This window comes from Hyperoodon ampullatus, assembly GCF_949752795.1.
Source record: "Hyperoodon ampullatus genome assembly, chromosome: 10".
NCBI lineage: Eukaryota > Metazoa > Chordata > Mammalia > Artiodactyla > Ziphiidae > Hyperoodon > Hyperoodon ampullatus.
In genome coordinates, this window is record NC_136923.1 from 54,601,137 (window position 1) to 54,612,047 (window position 10,911).

Sequence of the window (10,911 nt, forward strand, 5' to 3'; positions counted from 1 at the left end):
GACTCAGGGCCTTTGAACTCCTGCTACTCGCTTCCTTCCAGGGCTTGTTTGAAGGATGCTTTTCATTTGCTCTTTCTGTTTGGCTCCCCGAGAAGAACCAGAGTGGAGGGAAACTGCTGGGAGCCTCAAGATAAAAGCGCAGGACCCTTCATCTCACCTCCGTCCTCAGCTACTGCTGCCACTCCCTCACTGCCCCTTGAGGGACTGGTCCTGAGGAAAACCTGCAGTTCCCTGTGGGACCTCCATGCTGTCAGCTTGGCAGTCACTACCCGAGCCTCCCGCTAGTTGTCTGATGACAGAGAGAGAGACTGAGAGACCATCCTGGACCATGGCTCTTCAAGTCCTCACTTCCTTCTGCTGCCTCTGTAGAGTGAAATGGAAAGAGAGGGATTTTTTTAATGAAGTATAGATAAAGTTATCTGCAAACACATAAAAGTAAACTTTGGCAACAGTCAGAGATGTATGGAATCCATTTTCTGACATAAAAGTTTTATAACAGTATATTGGTCAGTTACTGCTGTGTAAGGAAGCACCTTGCAACTCAATGGCTTTAATGAAACAAGTCTTTACTGTTGTTCATGCATTTGTGAGTCAGCTGGTGCTTGGCTGATGAGGCTGGGCTGGGGTTGACGGTTCTACTTTGCACTGTGGGTCTGGGGTTGTCTGGGGCAGTTTTGCTTCAGACTGCAGTGGCGGGGTTGACTGTGTCCACATGAATCCTTCTTTCTCCCGAGACCGGGGGCTGGTCAGAGTACACTTTTCTCGTGGTGACAGCAGAACATCCACTGGACAGGTCCCTGCTTGTGTCACATCAAGGCAAAGTACTGGCCAAACCCAAAGTCAACAGGTGAGGAAATTTACTCTGCCGGTGGGGGGAGGGGTAGGTGTAAAGTCAGTGGAGTATCACTGAGAGTTTGATTAGAGAAGCAGGAGTACTGTGAGTGACATAGAATAGGGGATTTGGTGTAGGGACTCAGGCTTATCCAGTTGTGGGAGCTGGTTAAGAAGTCAACGTAAAGCTGTTGCCTCCGTACCTGACACTGAGCCTGAGGTAGTCAGGGCCAGCAGCTGGAAGGGAAAGTCAGACAGACTGCAGGTCAGAGCAAGGACCACCTGGAACCCACATCAGCCTCTGTCTCCAAGTGTGAAGACACGGTGACTTGTAGGGAGACTGGTGCCCTTGCTGGTGTGTGTGTGGCCAGCCGCACACATCGCTGGCACAGGAGCTGCAGAAGATGAAGGAGGATTTCCAGCAGGAACTGGAGGACCTGTGGGCTGGCTGTCCTCTGTGCCAACAAGGGGAGCATGCAGGGCGGTGACAATGTACGGGGGCTGCAGCGGCGCCAGGCCTGACACACACCTCCAGAACATAGACAGTGGCTGCTGCTTTACTTCCCTTTCCCAAAACTCACATAAATTTTTCTAGTGGCCAACTTAATCCAGGACCAGACAGAAGAAAATTTTGGGAAATGGAGTTCCAACTTAGTTAAGCTGACAAAGCAAAGTGGCCACATATGGAAAAGGGTGTGAATTCAGGAAGAGATAAAATATTGGGGCCAATGATGCAAATGACCACATATAATAACTGTAGGGAACTGACTCAGTACAGGAGAGGACTAGTTGCCTGCCAGTGTCCATTCTTGCTTATTGAAACCGAAGATTTCAATGCCCTTCATCGACTTTATAAATTGTGCTTCTCTCTTCTGTGGAGAATGCAATAAATGTGGTTGATGGTGGGGCTGTTGGACGCAAGAAGGCAAGTTAGGTGGTAAAAGAGTATAAGGAGCCGGCCCCTGGGCGGAAGGTTACAGTGCCGTTGCCAGTTCATACGATGCCTGCTGACTATGCCATATCCTTGCTGCAAGTAAAGAGGAAATAAGGGCCACCCCACTTAGGTTTATCCTTGGTAAGGGTTACACAGAAGCAGCTGGGGTTATAGAGGCAGAAAAATGTCAGATGACCAAGAAACACTTCAGGCACTGAGGAAAGAGCACTAGATTAGGGGTCTGGAGACCGGGGTCCTACTTCAGAGGGACCACAACTAGTTGTAAAACTCTGAGTAGGTTAAGGTATTGCACCTGTTTCCTCATCTGTAAGTGGAAGTGTTGGACCAGAAAGCTCTCTGGCTGCCTTCTGCGTATTATGAGCCAAATAAGACCTTAGTCCACTCCTGTGATTCCCACTCTCCTACATGCTGCCATGCTTCTCTGTTGGTGTCCATTTGCGGCTGTGCTTAGACATTGGGGGAGGGGCAGAGATACCTAAATTAGGCACCCAAGTCCTGGATTCTCTTGCTAGAAAACCTGTTATCACTTTGCTTAGTACAATTTGCCTTGTTTGTGTCTTCACTTCTCCACCCTCTTTTTCAAGGAGGTATTGATACAGGAACATGTGAACTGCACTCTGCTCCTTGGAATAAATCAATTGTTAAAAAAAAAGGGATTGTGCTAATTCTTTCTTCCTGCATCAGAGAGAACAAGTGAAGTGAGGGGGAGGGAAGAAGGATGGTTATATGGTGCTAGGGGTGGTAAGGATTGGGGGTGGCATGTTGGAGGGAAAATGAGAGAAAATAAATCCTTGCAAAACATAACAACAAGCCCAACTTGTTTTTGGTGTTGGAGCACAGAGTGGTACACATGTGACAGTGTGTATCTCTCCAGCTGGATTTTTTTTTTTAATTGAAAGTTTTAAGATCAGGGAATGCATGTATAGCCCTGCTCTAAGTTAGGAATGGAGAGCTGTAGAATCCAGGATTGCCTAAGTTACTCCTGCTTTGAAGGCTTGCCATGGTGTGTGAATAAAAAGAGCCGTGTTGTTTGTGTATTGAACAACGAGCAGAACTATCCCCAAACATCCCTGGGAGTTACCCTGGGTCACCTGGGCAGCGAGCCATCTGGGAGCAGGACTGCCTTTCTCCCAGTGGAAGAAGCTACATCTAAAATCAGCTTCCTAAGTTGGGGGGTGGGATGAATTGGGAGATTGGGATTGACATATATATGCTATCGATACCATGTATAAAATTAGATAACTAATGAGAACCTACTGTGTAGCACAGAGAACTCTAGTCAATGCTCTGTGATGATCTAAATGGGAAGGAAATCCAAAAAAACAGGGGATATATGTATACATATAGCTGATTCACTTTGCTGTACAGCAGAAACTAACACAACATTGTAAAATAAAAGAAAGAAAGAAAAAAATAAAAAAAAATAAAACCAGCTTCCTATAGGACCAGAATCTTCCATCATCTCAAGAGCCAGATTTTCCACAGAATCAGAGCAGCTGGATTTCTCAGACAACTGCTATAAACAGCTGGCATCCCAAGTCCGGGCTGCTTGGCAATAAGCATTCTTTATCCTCCCTCCCCGACCCCAACCCCAGCAATGTGAAAATGGGGGGCCAAAAAGAGGAAAGGGCTCCCTCCTCTGGAACAAAGCCCACGTTGTGTCCAGCCGCTGTCACGGCTGTATTCGTTTAGGTCATCCAGAAAGTGTAAAACCCAATTACAAGTGCTAGAAATTTGTTGGGGATAATGCCCGTGAAAGATAAGCAGGGAGGAACCAGCACGGGAAGACTTCAGACCACAGTGTGGATCGGACACCTGTGTCAAGAGAGGAGGAAGGCAGGCAGATTTGGGAGGAAGAACCTCAGGCAGGTGTACTGTACTGGATAAAGCTGTTAATACAGGTATGCAGAAAGGAAGCCCCGGGAGGTCCTCACGAGATGAAATGGGATTAGCTTTGTAGTTCTATAATCTTCTTCACAGAAATGCTGTTTCAGTCTCATTGGTGATTCCAGCTGCTCTGAGAGCCATCCTCTTTCAGTGGGAGTCTGTTGCTGTCTTACAAACGCAACACATGTTCATTTGTCTTTGGTTTATATGCTTGAGGAATAATCTTTATCATATTCATAATTTCTTTTTTAAATATAAATTTATTTTATTTATTTATTTTTGGCTGTGTTGGGTCTTCATTGATGCGTGGGTTTTCTCTAGCTGCATCGAGTGGGGGCTGCTCTTCGTTGCGGTGTGCAGGCTTCTCACTGCGGTGGCTTCTCTTGCTGCAGAGCACGGGCTCTAGGTGCACGGGCTTCTGTAGTTGTGGCACACAGACTCAGTAGTTGTGGCTCGAGGGCTGTAGAGCACAGGCTCAGTAGTTGTGGCTCACGGGCTTAGTTGCTCTGCGGCATGTGAGATCTTCCCGGACCAGGGTGCAAACCTGTGTCCCCTGCATTGGCAGGTGGATTCTTAACCACTGCACCACCAGGGAAGCCCGCGTATTTATAATTTCTGAGTGGTGGTGGTAGGCTGATCCTAAAGGGGCATCTTGCTTTAGAAATACTGTAAATTCCTTTACAGTTTGGTCCAAATTAAGGCCTTAATATACTACGGGTTTGAAATTGAATTGCTCAAATGCATGAACGAGGTGACCTGTAATGGTCACTTCTTTGAAAGCCACGTGAAGAAATTCCTTTCGATCCAGCAATTTCATACATAGGAAGGTACTCCAGGGAATCCCTCACATGTGCACAAGGAGACTGCTCCTGGCATTCCCTGATGCAGCTCTGGGATAGTTTTGGTCAGCCCAACAGGGAAGGCCAGCGCTAAGACTGCCCACAGAGAAATACCCCACTGGGCAAAAATGACCAGGCCCCTGTAACTTTTTTTTTTTTTTACATCTTCATTGGAGTATAAATTGCTTTACATTGTTGTGTTAGTTTCTGCTGTATAACAAAGTGAATCAGCTATACGTATACTTATATCACCATATCCCTTCCCTCTTGCGTCTCCTTCCCACCCTCCCTATCTCACCCCTCTAGGTGGTCACAAAGCACCGAGCTGATCTCCCTGTGCTATGCGGCTGCTTCCCACGAGCTATCTGTTTTACTTTGGGTAGTGTATATATGTCAATGCCACTCTCTCACTTTGTTACAACTTACCCTTCCCCCCTCCCTGTGTCCTTAAGTCCATTCTCTGCGCCTGCATCTTTATTCCTGTCCTGCCCCTAGGTTCTTCAGAACAATTTTTTTTTTTAGATTCCATATATATGTGTTAGCATACGGTATTTGTTTTTTTCTTTCTGACTTACTTCACTCTGTATGACAGACTCTAAGTCCATCCACCTCACTACAAATAACTCAATTTCATTTCTTTTTATGGCTGAGTAATATTCCATTGTATAAATGTGCCACATCTTCTTTATCCATTCATCTGTCGATGGACATTTCAGCTGCTTCCATGTCCTGGCTGTTGTAAATAGAGCTGCAATGAACATTGTGGTACATGACTCTTTTTGAATTATGGTTTTCTCTGGGTATATGACCAGTAGTGGGATTGCTGGGTCATATGGTAGTTCTGTTTTTAGTTTTTTAAGGAACCTCCTTACTGTTCTCCATAGTGACTGTATCAATTTACATTCCCACCAACAGTGCAAGAGGGTTCCCTTTTCTCCACACCCTCTCCAGAATTTGTTGTTTGTACATTTTCTGATGATGCCCATTCTAACTGGTGTGAGGTGATACCTCATTGTAGTTTTGATTTGCATTTCTCTAATGATTAGTGATGTTGAGCATCTTTTCATGTGTTTTTTGACAATCTGTATATCTTTGGAGAAATGTCTATTTAGGTCTTCTGCCCCTTTTTGGATTGGGTTGTTTGTTTTATAGATATTGAGCTGCATGAGCTGCTTGTATATTTTGGAGATTAATCCTTTGTCAGTTGCTTTGTTTGCAAATATGTTTTCCCATTCTGAGGAAATGTCTTTTCATCTTGTTTATGGTTTCCTTTGCTGTGCAAAAGCTTTTAAGCTTCATTAGGTCCCATTTGTTTATTTTTGTTTTTATTTCCATTTCTCTAGGAGGTGGGTCAAAAAGGATCTTGCTGTGATTTATGTCATAGAGTGTTCTGCCTATGTTTTCCTCTAAGAGTTTGATAGTGTCTGGCCTTACATTTAGGTCTTTAATCCATTTTGAGTTTATTTTTGTGTATGGTGTTAGGGAGTGTTCTAATTTCATTCTTTTACATTTAGCTGTCCAGTTTTCCCAGCACCACTTATTGAAGAGACTGTCTTTTCTCCATTGTATATTCTTGCCTCCTTTATCAAAGATAAGGTGACCATATGTGCGTGGGTTAATCTCCAGGCTTTCTATCCTGTTCCATTGATCTATAGTTCTGTTTTTGTGCCAGTACCGTACTCTCTTGATTACTGTAGCTTTGTAGTATAGTTTGAAGTCAGGGAGCCTGATTCCTCCAGCTTCGTTTTTCTTTCTCAAGATTGCTTTGGCTATTCAGAGTCTTTTGTGTTTCCATACAAATTGTGAAATTTTTTGTTCTAGTTCTGTGAAAAATGCCATTGGTAGTTTGATAGGGATTGCACTGCATCTGTATTTTGCTTTGGGGAGTATAGTCATTTTCACAATGTTGATTCTTCCAATTGAAGAACATGGTATATCTCTCCATCTGATTGTATCATCTTTAATTTCTTTTCTCAGTGTCTTATAGTTTTCTGCATACAGGTCTTTTGTCTCCTTAGGTAGGTTCATTCCTAGGTATTTTATTCTTTTTGTTGCAATGGTAAATGGGAGTGTTTCCTTAATGTCTCTTTCAGATTTTTCATCATTAGTGTATAGGAATGCAAGAGATTTCTGTGCATTAATTTTGTATCCTGCAACTTTACCAAATTCATTGATTAGCTCTAGTAGTTTTCTTTAGGATTCTCTATGTATAGTATCATGTCATCTGCAAACAGTGACAGTTTTACTTCTTGTTTTCCGGTTTAGATTCCTTTTATTTCTTTTTCTTCTCTGATTGCTGTGGCTAGAACATCTAAAAGTATGTTGAATAATGGTGGTGAGAATAGGCCCCTGTAACTTGTATGATGCTCAGCCATTGGGGAGCTTCTGGAGGAGAGCTGGCCTTCCTGTAGTTTCCAGAGGCCCTAAAAGAGGAGGCTGTCTGTTCACTGTGCTCCTCATGGCAGATCTCTCTTGAATGAAGTCTTAGAGGTGCCCCTCCCTGGCTGCCTCCCTGGCCCTGGCATGCCTTTCAATTAGGATAATGAAAGATGAAGTATACTATGAATATCTGTATTGCTGACCTTGCCCTTGTGAGTTTTTCATTTCCTCAATCAAATCTATTCCTTAATCTTCATTATGTGACTTTATAGAATTGGCCCTGAAATTTAGAGCATAAATGGGGTGGAGGTGGGAGACCCACCCGCCTATCATGATGCAATTAACCCAAGAAAAGAGGCCACTGGTCTTCATTTCTCTGCCATCCAGAAGGCACTGCAGTGATTCTGTGGCTGTAGGGGGAGCACTGCAGTACATGGTTGTGTCTACAACACCAGTGGCTAGCTGGGCCTCTTGGGCTTTAAAATTGCTCTGACAGCTCATAGAAGGTGTTCCTCAATACACGTTAATTGACCTGAATAACAGGCTTGTGTTTTTAGCAGTCACAAAGATGGTCACCTTAAGTGAATGACATCTTTTAAAGTACAATTTGCACAGAATCTATAAGAGTGATACAGTGGGTGTGTTTCCATCGTATCTATATTTAGGTAGGCAGCATTGCTCATGCTTTCCAAAGACAGAGACGACCTTTAAAAGCAATTTCAGAAGGAAAGATGTGCAGAGTGCTATGGAATCCTGCTTCTAGAAGTCTTAAGCAGGCTATATAGCATCAAGTACAACCCTCCATCTGTCCCCCAGACTGATGCTTGAGCCCTGCTGTAGGTGTTTGACAACGTTATTCCCTGTCATATCCTTCTAATGCTCCTCTGCACTTCAGGGGCTAGAAGTCTATGAACTATATTTCCCAGGCTCTCTTGTTTCCAGCCCTGTGGATATCATTTGCCATTTACACTCTGTCAACGAGAGGCACTTATACTAAAGTGGAGTAGAGGTGAAAAGCCGCTTTCTCTTCTAGAGCGGCAGCAGATGGTTATGTGGGCTTTGCATATATGCAGTTGACTTTGCAGTGGTCTCTGAGTTTTCCTGATATTCACCTGATTAAGGGCTACAGACTAGCTAGGAAGTTAGCTGAGAGGTTCTCTGTGTTACCCACCCCTGTGTGATTGCAGCATTTGTCCATCTTGTGAGACTAGAATTGTAGAAGTGAAGCTGAAAGCTAATGCCTGCGTCCTGCCTTCAACTTGTCCAGCCCTTCCAACAGTTTTGTGATCACTAAATTATCTGTATTGAACCCCATTTCCTTTGAAATGCTTCAACTGGTTTTAGTTCTCGTGAATGATAGAAACTAGTCCATGATATCGTCTCCTGGGAGCTCTCCATATTTATGTTGGCCATCTTCAGATGTTTCTTGGAATTCTCTAACCATAAGTTACCATTTAGTTCTGGTGCAGTCCTGACATTTCTTTCTTATATCAAGCCCAACGCTACCTATGTGTAATCCTCCTTCAGTGTAGTTCTATCACTTGTGAGCATTCAGAATTACTGTGATCCTTTTTCCACATGGCAGTCATTCAAATACTTGAAATAACTTTTTATTTCCTTCTACCTGCTAACCACTTGCCTACTATTTTCTCCTCCAGGCAGAATGACCTTAGTTTCTCTGTGATTTCCTTATGTCTACAGCTTTCTAAGAGAGCCGTTCAGTCATTCCCTACACATTTTGGCCAATGATTGATGCTTTCGGGTGGAAACAAAGTCAAGGATGAAGTGACCCATGAACAAATTTAATTAAAAAGATAGATCAGGGAAAAACAAGTATAATGAAGATGTAGTGAAAGGGTAATATCTATAATATATAAAGAGTTCTTGCAAATTGGCAATAAAAAATAACTAGAATAAAATCCCCAATATATGCAAAAACATATTAGTAAAAGAGATAACATAAATGGCTGCCAAATATGAAATATATTTTCAAGTTCAACTAGTAGTCAGGGAAATAAAAGTAACACTGAAATATGCCTTCATACCCATCAGACAGAAAAACAGTGATAATAGCAATTTATAGTGGGAATATGGGTAAAATTTTCTACCCATGTTTTTATGATGCAAAAATAGAGTATTAACACATTTTCTGAACATGCATTCTGGTAATACCTATTACAATCAAAATTACATAACCCTCTGACCCTGAAAATTCATTTCTGGGAATTTACCTCTAGATATACAATACATATTGATATTACAGACCTTACACCAGTCACAAAAATTAACTCAAAATGAATCATTAATCTAAATGTAAAATGTAAAATGATATCACCTTTAGAAATTAACATAGGAGAAAATCTAAGTGGTGGTTAGTTCTTAGATACAACAGCTAAAGCATGATCCATGAATGAAAAAATATTGACAAGTAAATTAAATTAAAATTTCTGCTCTCTGAAAGACACTGTTAAGAGAATGAAAAGACAAGCCACAGATTTGGGAGAAAATATTTGCAAAATATATACCTGATAAAGGACTTGTATCCAAACACGTACCTGATAAAGGATATACAAATAACTCTTAAAACAATAAAGAATAAACGGCCTAGTTAAAAAATAGGCAAAAGTATCTGAACAGGCACCTCACCAAAGAAGATTTACAGATAGCATACGTAAAGATGCTTAACATCATATGTCATTTGGGAATTGCAAATTAAAGCAACAGTGAGATACTACTACACACCTATTAGAATGGCAAAAATCCAGAACACTGACAACACCAAATGTTGGCGAGGATGTAGAGCAACAGAAACTCTAATTCACTGCTGGTGGGAAGGCAAAACAGTACAGCCACAACGGAAGACAGTTTGGCAGTTTCTTACAAAGTTAAACATAGTCTTACCATATGTTTCAGCAATTCCACTCCTTGATACTCACCCAAATGAACTGAAAATATGTCCACACAAAAACTTGCTCATAAATGTTATATTATAATAAAATATTATATTATTATTTATTAATGTTTACTAATAATTGCCAAAAACTGGAAGCAAATAAGATGTCCCTCCATAGGTGAATAGATAAACAAACTGATACAGTCACACAATGGAATATTATTCAGTGATAAAAATAAATGAGTTATTATGCCATGAAAAACTTCAGCATTAAGGAGGAAATGTAAATGCATATTGCTAAGTAAAAGAAACCAGTCTGAAAAAGCTAGATTTCATGATTCCAACTATATGATATCCTGGGAAAAGCTGAACTACAGAGACAGTAAAAAGGTCAGTGGTTGTCAGGGATTTGAGGGGAAGTGGGAAGGGATGAGTAGGTGGGGGTCAGGAGTTTTTAGGGCAGTGAAACTATTCAGGTGGGGGTCAGGGGTTTTTAGGGCAGTGAAACTATTCTGTATGATACTTTGATGGCAGACGCATGTCATTTTACATTTGTCAGAATCCATAGAATTGACCACACAGAGTAAACTCTAATGTAAACTATGGGCTTTAGTTAATAATCATGTATCAATATTCATTAATGAATTTTAACAAATGTACTACACTAATGCAAGATGTTAATAAGTTATGTTAATAAGGGAAAACCGTGCATGCAGGGGAGTATGTGGGAACTCTGTGTTATCTGCTCAAGTTTTCTGTAAACCTAACTTTTCTAAAAAAGAAAAAAGCTACTGTGTAATTTCACTTTTTTACATACAATTATGTATACATGTGATTTTATATTAATATATTATATGCTATATAATTATATATTTACAATATTTATATATTATATATATAAAGAAATTAAAAGGAAACATACTTTAATCAATCAGCTAGGTAGTATATTGACTCCAGTCTCTGGGTGGGTGAATTGGATTTTTCTCAGTTAGTTAATGGTGAAGTCTGTTGCCATCCCAGACTGGCACTCTTCCAAGCGTTGTCACCTATGTTAACCCGTTTATTCCTCACAGCGGTCCCAGAAAGTAGATCATACTTCAGTTCCACCTTCCAGAGGAGGAGACTAG

General features: G+C 41.5%; 1 pseudogene across 1 annotated transcript; it reads right to left on the minus strand.

Moving 5' to 3' along the window:
• Positions 1-591: 591 nt before the first annotated feature.
• LOC307058919 (UPF0538 protein C2orf76 homolog) lies at positions 592-4,490 on the minus strand (annotated as a pseudogene). The gene is made up of 3 exons: positions 4,260-4,490; positions 3,721-3,916; positions 592-824 (listed from the first exon to the last, which is right to left on the minus strand). The product of its transcript is annotated as a UPF0538 protein C2orf76 homolog (transcript).
• Positions 4,491-10,911: the final 6,421 nt, after the last annotated feature.